This window comes from Cyprinus carpio, chromosome B3, assembly GCF_018340385.1.
Source record: "Cyprinus carpio isolate SPL01 chromosome B3, ASM1834038v1, whole genome shotgun sequence".
Taxonomy (NCBI): Eukaryota; Metazoa; Chordata; class Actinopteri; order Cypriniformes; family Cyprinidae; genus Cyprinus; species Cyprinus carpio.
Genome location: NC_056599.1, coordinates 44766439 through 44780663, shown reverse-complemented (window position 1 = coordinate 44780663; position 14225 = coordinate 44766439). Strand labels below are relative to the sequence as shown.

General features: G+C 37.0%; 1 long non-coding RNA gene across 1 annotated transcript; it reads right to left on the bottom strand.

Moving 5' to 3' along the window:
- Positions 1-2789: 2789 nt before the first annotated feature.
- LOC122136661 lies at positions 2790-10893 on the bottom strand. The gene is made up of 3 exons (XR_006154301.1): positions 10562-10893; positions 3504-3787; positions 2790-3425 (listed from the first exon to the last, which is right to left on the bottom strand). It is a non-coding gene; the product is annotated as an uncharacterized LOC122136661 (long non-coding RNA).
- Between the last annotated feature and the right edge of the window lie 3332 nt (positions 10894-14225).

Below are 14225 nucleotides of genomic sequence, written 5' to 3'. Positions count from 1 at the left end.
CCAGGACCTCCACATCCAGCATCTTCACCTCCAAGATTGTCTGAGACCAGCCACCCGGACAGATGCTGCAATAATCGGTTTGCATAACCAAAGAATTTCTGCACAAACTGTCAGAAACCATCTCAGGGAAGCTCATCTGCATGTTCGTCGTCCTCATCGGGGTCTCCGCCTGATTGCAGTTCATCGTAACTGACTTGAGTGGGCAAATGCTCACATTCAATGGCGTCTGGCACTTTGGAGAGGTGTTCTCTTCACGGATGAATCCCGGTTTTCACTGTACAGGGCAGATGGGATACAGCGTGTATGGCGTCGTGTGGGTGAGCGGTTTGCTTATGTCAATGTTGTGGACTGAGTGGCCCATGGTGGCGGTGGGGTTATGGTATACAGGCGTATGTTATGGACAATGAACACAGGTGCATTTTATTGATGGCATTTTGAATGCACAGAGATACCGTGACGAGATCCTGAGGCCCGTTGTTGTGCCATTCATCCACGACCATCACCTCGTGTTGCAGCATGATAATGCACGGCCCCATATTGCAAGGATCTGTACACAATTCCTGGAAGCTGAAAACATCCCAGTTCTTGAATGGCCAGCATACTCACCGGACATGTCACCCATTGAGCATGTTTGGGATGCTCTGGATCGGTGTATACGACAGCGTGTTCCAGTTCCTGCCAATATCCAGCAACTTTGCACATCCATTGAAGAGGAGTGGACCAACATTCCACAGGCCACAATTAACAACCTGATCAACTCTATGAGAAGGAGATGTGTTGCACTGCATGAGGCAAATTGTCACACCAGATACTGACTGGTTTTTTGACCCTTGAGGACCCCCCAATACAGTAAAACTGCACATTTTAGAGTGGCCTTTTATTGTGGCCAGCCTAAGGCACACCTGTGCAATAATCATGCTGTCTAATCAGCATCTTGATATGCCACACCTGTGAGGTGGCAAAGGAGAAGTGCTCACTAACACAGATTTAGACAGATTTGTGATCAATATTTGAGAAGAATAGGCCTTTTGTGTACATAGAAAAAGTCTTAGATCTTTGAGTTCAGCTCATGAAAAATGGGGGCAAATTGTTTGAGTTGTTTGAGTTCCTTGCTGTACCCATGTTGGATTACTTTCTGCTTCCTGGATTTATTAAACTCCTGGACAAACAATATGACACCCTTCTCTATGGTGACACCTAGTGATAATTTTCAAGTGTTGTTCTTGAAACAGTTAAGCAAATTGAGGAGTTAGAATGTACAGGTGCATCTCAATAAATTAGAATGTCATGGAAAAGTTCATTTATTTCAGTAATTCAACTCAAATTGTGAAACTTGTGTATTAAATAAATTCAATGCACACAGACTGAAGTAGTTTAAGTCTTTGAGCCAAAATCATCACAATTAAAAGAACCACATTTAACAAATACCCATCAATTCATTCTCAACAAATTAGAATATGGTGACATGACAATCAGCTAATCAACTCAAAACACTTGCAAAGGTTTCCTGAGCTTTCAAAATGGTCTCTCAGTTTGGTTCACTAGGCTACACAATCATGGAGAAGACTGTTGATCTGACACTTGTCCAGAAGACAATCATTGACACCCTTCACAAGGAAGGTAAGCAACAAACATTCATTGCCCAAGAAGCTGGCTGTTCACAGAGTGCTGTATCCAAGCATGTTATCAGAAAGTCGAGTGAAGGAAAAAAAGTGTGGAAGAAAAAGATGCACAACCAACCGAGAGAACCGCAGCCTTATGAGGATTGTAAAGCAAAATCGATTCAAGAATTTGAGTGAACTTCACAAGGAATGGACTGAGGCTGGGGTCAAGGCATCAAGAGCCACCACACACAGACGTGTCAAGGAATTTGGCTACAGTTGTCGTATTCCTCTTGTTTAGCCCACTCCTGAACCACAGACAACGTCAGAGGCTCTTACCTGGGCTAAAGAAGGAAGAACTGGACTATTGCCCAGTGGTCCAAAGTCCTCTTATCAGATGAGAGCAAGTTTTGTATTTCATTTGGAAACCAAGGTCCTGGAGTCTGGAGGAAGGGTGGAGAAGCTCATAGCCCAAGTTGCTTGAAGTCCAGTGTTAAGTTTCCACAGTCTGTGATGATTTGGGGTGCAATGTCATCTGCTGGTGTTGGTCCATTGTGTTTTTTGAAAAGTCACTCTACGTTTACCAAGAAATTTTGGAGCACTTCATGCTTCCTTCTGCTGACCAGCTTTTTGAAGATGCTGATTTCATTTTCCAGCAGGATTTGGCACCTGACCACACTGCCAAAAGCACCAAAAGTTGGTTAAATGAGCATGGTGTTGGTGTGTTTGACTGGCCAGCAAACTCACCAGACCTGAACCACACAGAGAATCTATGGGGTATTGTCAAGAGGAAAATGAGAAACAAGAGACCAAAAAATGCAGATGAGCTGAAGCCCACTGTCAAAGAAACCTGGGCTTCCATACCCCCTCAGCAGTGCACCTCAAAAGGAGCCCCTACCAAGTATTAAGTACATGTACAGTAAATTAACATAGTTTCCAGAAGGCCAACAATTCACTAAAAATGTTTTTTTTTTTAATTGGTCTTATGAAGTATTCTAATTTGTTGAGATTTTGTTAAATGTGAGCCTAATCATCACAATTAAAAGAACTAAAGACTTAAACTACTTCAGTCTCTGTGCATTGAATTCATTTAATACACAAGTTTCACAATTTGAGTTTAATTACTGAAATAAATGAACTTTTCCACGACATTCTAATTTATTGAGATGCACCTGTATGTTGTGTAAGTTGATTCACTGAGTGATTTGGGGGAGTGGTTAGTGTTCTTGTCACCTTGGGTTCAAATCCTGAGTGAAGCATTCATATAATTATAATAAACATGTTTTTATTGTTTTGTTCTTGTAATGTGTTGTAACATTTATTCACACAAATTTATTCACAAAGATTTAAGAATTCAGATGTCAGACCAATGTTTTGGTCATGAAAAACATTAATAAAAGACATCAAGCCACAATGTCTGACTTTATTTTATTTGTATTATTTTTATGTACAAATATTAATTTGTTTTGCTGTTGATGGACATAGCCTACTTTTTTTTTTACATATAATTTCTCCAGCCTTTCAAAAAAAAAAAAAAAAATCTCTCACAAGGGACACTTGTCGCTGGCATTCACATATACTTTTGAGCTAAAACGTACGGATTAGGAAAAATTACTGCTCTCTCCTTCCAGTACTTTAGGAGATCATCTGTTCTGGACAAAAATCCATCTGTGAAGTACTTTTTCACTTCCACTGTGGCATCAGCTGTAGCACTGTGTGTTGTGTGGGATTCACAGACAAGATTATGAAAATGGTCCCATAAACAGTCCTGGCTTTCTGCTGGTGTTGTTGTTGATGATAGACCTGATGCTGACAATTGTGGCTCTGATAAAAAAGTGAAAATGGCAATTAGTTATGAAGTTTATAGCTTCATAAAGTCAGATGAAGACTGAAAGTTCTCACCATGAGTTGGTGGGTTTGAACGCATCAGCGGAGCGCACTCCAGTGTGAGGTGGACACACTGTTTTCCTAATTAATGTTGTTCAGTTGCTTTGACACAATCTGTTTTGTTTAAAGCGCTATATAAAAGTGACTTGACTTGAGGTGCTTTTCAGCTTCCTTGGCATTGGCAGGATTTCCAAAAGCCACAATTTTGAATCTTGGGTCCAGCAGTGTAGCCAATGCCAGGGCTCTGAATGACTCATATCCGCCACATCTGGACTGCAGACCTTCTTGCAGGTGTGAGCCTGTGCAAAACAGGAGCAAAAATATTAATTACATTAATGACAACCATGTGACACTTGTGGCCAATGACATTGGTAGTATTGCCATTGTGGCCTACTCAATTGTACAGTTGATTCCTGCTTTGCAAGGCCTTTTTTTCCTCTTCAAGCTTGTGCTGCAACAACCTGTAAAGCGGTTTAAGTTTTGAGGCAGACACTCTCTGTTCCTCTGACAACTCGCCAGCTTTGTTACAGTATGATTGTCAAACTCGGTTTGAGATTAGATCTTCAATGGAAGAGTCACATACCATCTTGCCAAGTGGATTTGACGCCCATCTTCCTCCTGCCTGGTGTCGGTCACTGAATTGTTTCTGTCGGCTGCCCTTCAATTCTCGCTGGAAAAGGCGTCGAAGACGCCGAACTCGAGGTGGCTTTTTTAGTCAAGCTAAAGGCAAGTCTATCCTCGCAGCTGCTGAAGCAAGGTTTTTCCCTGATTAACACTACAAAGGTAAAATGATTGTTCTATTGTTTTGCGCTCTGTGGATTATTAATCAATGGATTATTCCTGTGGTCCCCGGCACCCACGGTGAACTCCCGCTGCTGCGTCTCCCACAACTTTGGTCACAGGGAGTGAACTTCCAAAATCTACATAACCTGCGTCGCAAATTAGGTGAGGTGGAAGTTTCCACAGAGTTAAAATTTGCTCTGATTAACGTGCAGTCACTCTCAAGCAAAATGTAATGATCGGTCAGAAGCATGAGGATCCATTTGCAGCACTTTATTATAAAGCAAGATCAACAACAGGCAATGGTCAAACAACAATGGCAGGAATGTCAGAGGCAAGACGGAGGCAGAAACTATACCAGGCAGGAGTCAGGGAAACAAGTAGACAATCAAAGTTCCAGAAGGCAAGATCACAAGGGTAGGCAGCAGAGAATCAGAGAAGTCAAACAGTCCAGGGTCATACACGGAATCAACTCAGAATGTTGGTGAAACCGCTCAGAAATATGTTTCATAAGGGTAGGTTGTTGTGTATATGAGGAGTTTGATATTTTAGGTTCTACCTGTTCCTTTTTTGTGAATGGTGGGAGAGCAGAGCGTAGGTGGAAGAAGGATTAGTGACAGGTGTCATACAAAATTTTACGGGATGCTTTAGTTATCTGCCAGAATGCGGTGAAAACTGCTAAAATGAACTATTTTGCTGGGTTGATCTCGGTGTATAATGGGAATTCAAAAGTGTTATTTAATACAATCAATTCTGTACTAAATCCTTCTTCCACCTGTTCTGCTTTTCCTGCTAAGGCATGTGATGATTTGTTAAACTTATTTGTTCAGAAAGGTATCGATATTAGAATACGGATTGTGCCTGTTTTTTTTTTAACTCTCTATCTACTAGTTGCATGTCTGTGATATTTTATAAGTTTTATATTTTTTGATTTTTGTTTTTTTTTATGATATTTTACTTCAGTCTTTATCAAAGATAATTGGTCACTTAAAACCTACAAAAAAATTATTAAACAGACTTTTGAGATTATAGGCCCAAGCCTATTGACATTAGTAAATAGAAGTCTTACATTAGGAGTAGTTCCTGCAAGTTTTAAACATGCCATTGTAGAGCCCCACTTGAAAAAATCTACTTGGGATCAGAGTGTTTTATCAAATTACCATCCCATTTCAAAATTTACCTTTGAAGTATGGGAATAGTGAAGGTCGTGACATTTGTCAAGTATGGTGACCCATACTCGAAATTGGTGCTCTGCATTTAACCCATCCAAGTGCACTCACACAGCAGTGAGAAGTGAACAGTTTCTCACCGTGAACACACACCCAGAGCAGTGGGCAGCTATATCCAGCGCCCAAGGGACACACTGGGGGTTCAGTGCCTTGCTCAAGGGCAACTTCAGCCCATGGGTATTGAGGGTGGAAGATAAGCGCTGTTCATTCACTCCCTCCCACCTACAACTCCTGCCAGCACCGAGACTCGAACCTGCGACCTTGTTCTGTTTATAAGTCCAAATCTCTAACCATTTAGGCCACAGCTGCCCCCCAAAAATTACCTTTTTTATCTAAGGTCCTAGAAAAGGCTGTTTTAAATCAGCTACAGGCCTTTCTAGTTCAAAATGATATCTCTGAAAAGTTTCAATCTGGATTTAAAGCAAACCATAGTACAGAGACGGCCCTGCTCAAAGTATCAAATGACATTTTAACTTCAGTTGACTCTGGTGACTCTGTGATTTTAATTTTACTAGATCTAAGTGCAGCATCCAATACTATTGATCACAATATCCTTATTACTCGTTTAGAAAAGACTGTGGGTATCCGAGACATAGCTCTTGAGTGGTTCAGATCATTTCTTTCTAATATGACCTTTCTAAGTTAATATCAGTCAATCTTATTCTAAATCTGCTCCATTGAATTGTGGTGTTCCCCAAGGTTCAATTCTTGGTCCAGTCTTTTTCTTACTGTATATGCTGCCCTTGGGTTCTATTTTTCAAAAGCATGGAGTTTCTTTTCATTGTTTTGCTGATGACACTTAGGTGTATCTACCTTTACGAAAACAGGACAAGAGGAAAATCACTTCTCTACTAAATTGTTTGCATATAGACATAAACTATGGATGTCAGCCTTTTTTTTTTAAATCTAAATGAAAGACCAAGGTAATTTGGTTTGGAAACTCTGAGTTTCAAGTCCTTTCTGATTTGGATTTGAACTTGGCTCCCTTCCGTAAATCGGTAGTTAAAAATCTTGGGGTTCAGTTTGATGTCTCTCTGAAATTTGATAAAAAGATCAATTTGGTGGTTAAATCTTGTTTCTTTCATTTGAGATTACTATCTAAGGGAAAACCATTTCTGTCAACCAGAAATTCTGAAAAGCTTATTCATGCCTTTATTTTCGTAAGACTGGATTACTGTAATTCTCTATATGCAGGTGGGAGCCAATCGCTGTTAACTCGCTTACAACTAGTGCAGAATGCTGCTGCTAGTTTATTGATAGGTGTTCGTAAACACCAGCATATAACACCTATTTTAGCTACTTTACATTGGCTTCCAGTTCACTACAGAGTCGATTTTAAATAGGCATTTTCCCAGGACACGTCCTGGCCAGGATTTCTATATTGCCTAAAATATCCAGGTTTTTGGCTTTGGATTCCTGATTTTCATACTTAATGAATGTAATGATCATTTGACCAATAACATGCAGACATTGTACATAATCGACCAATCATGGTGCGTGAGAAGGTGGGATCTACAGAGAATGGTCAAAGCGATACAAATACGTGTACATATTAGTGTTTGACTTGACGCAGCACTGAGCATACCGATTGGTGTATGACATCAAAGTACCGTGAGAACGATTCAAAAGCACAAGAAGCCGTTTTCTCTCTAGAGCTCTCACGGTACTTTGTCATACAACAATTGGTCTGTGCAGAGCAAACAAAGCCAAAGTGTGGATATTTTAGTCAATATAGAAATCCTGGCCAGGACGTGTCCTGGGAAAATGGCACGTTTGGTCACCCTAATTTTAAACAACTTATCTTAGTATATAAAGTCTTACACAATCTGGCACCCTCTTATTTAACTGATCTTTTACATGTACATAAACCTCAAAGGAATCTAAGGTCATCAAACCAGATGATTTTAGATGTCCCTAGAACAAGATTAAAGCTGAGTGGTGATCGGGCATTTTCAGTTGTGCCCCTAAATGTTGGAATAGCTTGCCTTTATATCTTAGACTTTTACCTACATTGGGTTCTTTAAATAAAAAATGAAATTGTATTTATTGGAGTTAGCCTTTGGTTCCACTTATTGACTTAAAGTGGCTCACCTTTTTTTCTAAGATGTTTGTTTTACTTGCTTTTTATTACTCCTTTTCTTCCTGTGATGTTGGTGATGATGTTGGTTTCTTCCTGTGATGCTATTGTTAAGCACATTGGTCAACCCAGTGTTGTTTTAATTGTGCTCTATAAAAATAAATAAAAGAAAGAATAACGATTCTTGAATAATTATGAATGCAAACGTAAACTGCACTCAATGCAGTTTTTAAATTTACTTCTAAATTATACAATTTTTATCTGTTGTTTAAATTTATTATTAACACAGTGGCTGTCATAAATTGTTTCATAAAAAATTTATTTAATTATAGCCTACAATAAATAAATAAGACACCACTAACAAGTAAAAAATAATGGGTATATACAGTGGCACCCCCAGACAATTTTTATAGGGGTGGCCAGATGAGGCCACAGTTAATCTTGGGGTGGCACACCAAAATAAAGAAATAAAAAATAAAATAATTAAAAGTTCCACTTAATGTGTGTTATACATAATTACTTTTGTTTCTGGTTAATGTAATAATATGGTTTTAATTAGCAATTAATTACTTACTCTTTAAATAGTGTATGTCTTTTAAAGAATTATATGTCAACAAATATATAGACAAAACCAAAAAAAAACACTTTACAGTCCAATTATTTTCTACATACTTTTATTGTACAAAAACAGTACAAGCCATGTCTAAAATGAATAAAGAACAACTGAACAAAATGTATTAATATATAGACAATGAAATTTTAACAGAGCTTATTCACAACCAATCCATATTCCTGTTTTATTAGGCCACAAACTTATCAGTACAGATTTATAGACAAATATAGCATAGAGGCCATGTCTAAAGTGAGTAAAGAAAAACTAAACAAAATTCATTAGTATATAGACAATGTACATTTTAACAGGTCTTACTCATAACCAGTCCATATTCCTTTTTTATTAGGCCACAAACTTATCAATACAGCTTTATTCTTCTATTGCTGTGTCTTTTTGCAAACACATCCACAAAATCATCAAGATTTATGGCCCTTGCCCTTCTTGACTCTACACTTAACACCCCCAAATTGCTCAATCGTTCATCACTCATTGTGTTTCTCAAGACCGTCTTGATCATCTTTAGCACAGAAAAACTGCGCTCACATGCTGCAGTGCTCACAGGTAATTCAAGAGCAATATTGCAAAGTTTAAACATCTCATGGAAAACCTCCCTATATGGCTCAAGAAAGACGGTGAGGTCTACTAAATTGGATGGCATTTCCGCACCGCTGGTTTGCTTCCTTTCAAGAACTCGTTTAAGTTGTGGAATTTCATATTCTACAATCTCAGTGCTACAGTTGTATTGTGAGGCAAACAGAAACAATACATCTTTCTCACAAAACGTGGGGGTTCTTGGATTATTGGATTGTATTGTTTCCATTACGTTACGACTCTATTTTGTTTAGAATTCTTTTTATTTATGTCAGAGGTGTATATACAATTGGAATGAAGGAGCCTGTCTTAAATGATTCCTTATCTGTGCTGATCTGTCTCTGAGCTATTGGTGTAGAAATGTAATACCCTTCAATCCTAGAGCTTGGTGTGACGTGACGGCCTGAAGATACAACACTGACACTACATTACTCAGCTAGAGTCATTGTGTTGTCCCAACTTTCATTGAAGACAAAGCACTCTCTGTATCCATTCAGTGTGTCAACAAGTGAATCAACAAGAGTAACAACTATGCCCAAATTCATTTTTGAGGACTGTAAAATGTCAGACAGATGCTTGATCTCACCAACAATTTTGGTGAGTGTAATAAGAAGGCAAATGAACTTAAGATCTATTTGCGATAAGAGACCTCTTGCTTCAACAGCTCTGAACAGTCAACAGTCTTCAGATACTTAAGTAGTTGTATGATGGCTGGCAGTCTTTCCTTTACTGTTTTGAATGCATTATGCCTACATGCCCAACGTGTCTCTATCAACCTTTGTAATTCTCTTGGCACCCCCTGATACATGTCTCTCTGCACCTCTATCCACCTTTGGTGTAAATAAGACCCTGACATAAAAACGTAGAGCTTCTGTGACAGAGAAAAGAAACAGCTGGCTTCAGGAAGGCACTTCACACTGTCAACCAATACCAAGTTTAAGCAGTGTGCATTACAGTGTATATAGAAGGCTAATGGGGCCTCTGCTTAAATGCGTGCCTGCACACCTGTGTTTTACCACTCATAACAAAGGCCCCATCATATGCTTGTCCTACTAAATGGTTTCTGTAGTCAAGGCCATAGTTCTGCATTGTCTGTATGATTTTCTGAGTGCTGCAGCGTCCTGGCATTCAGCAGCTTCAAATGTTAGAAAACGTTCTACTATAGAGCCATTTTGATAGTATCTTATTACAAAGGACATCTGTTCCTTCTTACTGCTGTCTTTAGTCTCATCAACCATTATGCTGAAGGCTTCACTCTGAGTCACTTCGCTAATTATTGAACGTCGCACCATTTCAGCCAAACAATCAATAATTAATTTTGTGTTCTGTGGCCAAGGTATGTTGCATTTCTCTGACTAGTCATTTTCGTCTTGACTATGTTATCATACTTGGCAAGTAACTCCATAATAGAGAGGAAATTCCCTTTGTTCTCACCATTGGTTTCATTATTTACTCTCTGAGCTATGTTTTGTGTTGCTGTAAGAAGCAGGGGTTCTGCAATTGTTTTAATGTACTCTCTATTTTCCTTTACTAGTTTTTCATATTCTGCACTTAAAGAGGCAGAGAGAGATAGTCATTCCAGGCTAACATAGCATTGGTATGTGATTCTGATTTTGCATGGCAAGCAAATCCTCCATCTCTAAAGGTTGCTTTCTTCCAGTGTCGTAATCCTTCAGATGTAAATGCTGAATCATGTGAAGAAGGCAGACTTAAGTGCCGGCAGGCATAGCAGAAGGCAGCATCATTACTCTGAGAGTATTCCAGCCATTTATGAATACTGTACCACTCTTTCATGAAGCTCTGTCTTCAATCGCCAATGAGGGTCCGAGGGAACACCTTCAGAAGTGCCTGTTTGGGTCTCTTGGCTCTTGACTGGGATATGTCTACAATAAATTAAGAAGAGAACACAAAGCCTGATTTTAAAATGAACTATTAAAACAGTTACTACTAATAACAACAATAATAAAAATAGCCCTTCTCCACAGTAATTATTGATGACATTTGAAATTCAGGTCTGTAGACATTTCTATGTATACTCTTCCAACTCTACTAGCCAAAATAACATCAGAATATGAATATCTTGACTCTTCATTTAATGTAAACAATACATTAATATTAATACATTAACATTAATAGTAGTAGTGGCCCTTTATTGTCACTGGTCACAGGTACCAGCGAAATTAGCCATCAACATGTCCATACATACAATATGACAAGGGGGTAGACAGGACAGGAAGACAGGGAATGCAACATTAATGCATCCATTATTAATTTTTTTTAAATATTTTATGTCATTTGACTTCACTATAAACTTAAATTTAATGTTCATGGTATAGACCTACTATTCTTGTCTATTTAACTTCACCTGCTGGCCCTGGAACCATCACTGATTCTGCCTGTTCCTCGCTCTGCATTATCTTCAAGTCTATTCTCACCTTCCTCAGACCTACACTCCACTGTGCTACATTTTTTCTTGAAAAAATTAGAGATGCTTGTGGTTTTTCTCTTCATCCTTTGCAAATTGACATAGCACAGTGTGACTGGTCAAGTTAACTTTGCAGCTTAGCAGCAGCTCAAGGTAGGATGCAGATGTACATTTTTGTTCATTATCAAAATCAGTAACATCTGTAAAAACTGAAACAAACATTTATATATTGTGAAATTTAATTATTCTAACTGGCTTTATTAAACAGGGTTTCTGCATGCCTTTTAAGCTCAAATTTAAGACCTTTTTAAGACCTGCACAAATAAAATAAATACCATATGAGCAGGGTAAGGCATTGCCTATAATTTCAAATTAAACTGTAACATGACTGTAAAAAGCAAAATTTACAGTTCAGATACAAGTTTTCACATAATAAGTTTTTTTTTATTTATTTATTTTTTTTTTACATTTCAGCCTTTTAATTCATTTTTTTTATTTTGGTTTGTTTTATGTATTTTTTTTTTAATTCAAACAATTACCAATGAATTGTTATATCAATTTAATGACATAAATTAAGGGTTCGCAATATTGACAAAAAATTATATCTCTGTGATTTTCTGTAATTTTATCAAAAACGATAATTAGACAATATTTTTCCCAACTTCAAATTCTACTATTGGGCCCCACAGTTAAGGACTATCATCTTTTACTTTTCAAGCAAAAACAATCCACAAATTATGTCGAAATGGAGTCTCATGATTTAAAATTATCTCTCCCATTATTCATGGATTCTGACACGGCAAAAAACCTACAGAAACAAACTAGAAATCCAATACTTAAAAATAGTCTGATATATTTATGTCCTTTGAAGAGTTACAATCCAAATTTAAACTTGATAAAAAACACTATTTTAAATACCTTCAGTTGAGAAGTTTTTTGAAAGCAAATCATAGTAATCTAAGTAAACCTCCCCTTACATCGCTTGAAAAGTTGTTGGTTAAAAATAAATTGAGAAAAGGCATTATTTCTTTATTATCGCTTGGAGAGCAGGAGTGGGAAAGGGCTTGTGTTAAAACCCATACCATATCTATAAATAGCCGTCTTAGAATGCTACAATATAAATGGCTCATGCGCGTATATATTACACCTGTACAACTAAATAAATATAATAATAATATACCGGATGTATGCATAAAGTGTGGCTCTAAAGGGACTCTAATACATTGCATGTGGGAATGCAGGCAAATAAAAATCTTATGGGAGGAGGTAAAAAATTTAATTGAAAAAATTACTTCCAAACAGATAGTTTTGGACCCAAATTTTTTTTATTAGCTTTATACCCAGACAAACATAATTATAGCAAAACTGAATGTACTTTTATAAATATAAGTTTGTTGTCTGCAAAGAAATGTATAGCTTTGTCTTGGAAGAATGTGAACAGACCCAGCGCCACCCAGTGGTTAAAGCAGATGATGTCCAGCCTCCCCCTAGAGAGAAAAACATGCGTTAGGAAATCTAAACAACATTTATTCGATAGGATTTGGGGACCTTTCATAGACTTTATTAAGGACTTAGATTTGACAGATGATTTTTTGGACTTTTGAGACAAGGAAACCGGTAGTTCCACAATTTAAGCTTAAGTTTAAATTAATGTACACTTTGAGATAAGAGTATATGTTATACTATGTTTTTTATTTTCTATGATTAATGACATATGTTGAAGAGAGAAGCGTTGTTCACTGTATTAGTTCTTAATTGCTTATTTCTTGCCTTTTATTGGGTTTAAATTCATGTAATGCAGTCATTATGTTCACATGGACAAATTTGTATTAACAAGATTGTGATTGTATTTACATGAAGAAAATCTTAATAAAAATATTTTGGGAAAAAAATAAAAGCGTCTGCTAAATGCATAAATGTAAATGTACTTTTTTTTTATTGAGCTCTACATAAATAATAACTTTAATGTTTATGTAATTTTTTTTTTTTGGGTTATTTATAATTAATTAATTTATTCGTTTTTCTAATGATCAGTTACAAAAACAGAGCTTAATGACAAGTAATTTATATAAAGCATATTGACAGCTTCTATAAGAAAAGGACATGGAGATTATGACACACACTGAGCTATAACTTGGTTCATAGCACATATCTGGGAAAGCGCTTATGGGTAAAAGTATGTATTATAAAAAAAAAAAAGGTATAAACAGCATGTTTTATATTTGAATGTGACCTAATAAAATAACAAAGTTCATAATTTGTATCGTTGTCTAATTTATACATTTTTTTTTTTTTTTTTTACATTTTACGGAACTCTGAAAAGGCCTACGAAGCAGTATTATTGTTGTTGTTGTTATTATTATCATAAAAAAGGGTCAATAGTTATTTAAACGTTTTAATTAATACAAAGGAATGAATCATAAAAAGTGATCTGTTTCATAATTGATGGACATAATTTTTGTCATGTTTCTGTATACGGGAATGTGTTAAAAAAAGGCCAGATAACAAATTAGTATGTGCGACCTGCTGAAATACATCAGTGAATAATTAATGCAGATGGTGCCAGTTGGATTTCTTGCTTGACTATCTTGTGTCTGTTATGTGCAAGCCATAGACTGTCTGGGCTCTACACTTCTGAGCTCCACCTTTTGTGTTCAACATTACTGCTCTAAATAAACACCTGCCTTGCACCCAGAGTGCGTTTTTGAGTGAGCAATATATTGTTTTTCACAAAATTATGGATATTTACCATGTCCAAGAAGTGGGCCAACTGGTTCACATCTTCTAGCTCACATATAATGCAACAATGTCCTCTACTTGAATGTCTGAAGTGGCCACTAGGGTACCTGGGGACTTCTGGAAAATCCATGAAATACTATGAAAACTGTCATGGCTACTGCATAAAACATCACTCTTCCAAACAGACAAATTGTCAGTTTCATTTAACACTTTAAAAAAAAAAAAAATTTAAAAAAAAAAAAAAAAAAAAACCCTTGATCCCTCACCTTGACACTTGATCTCA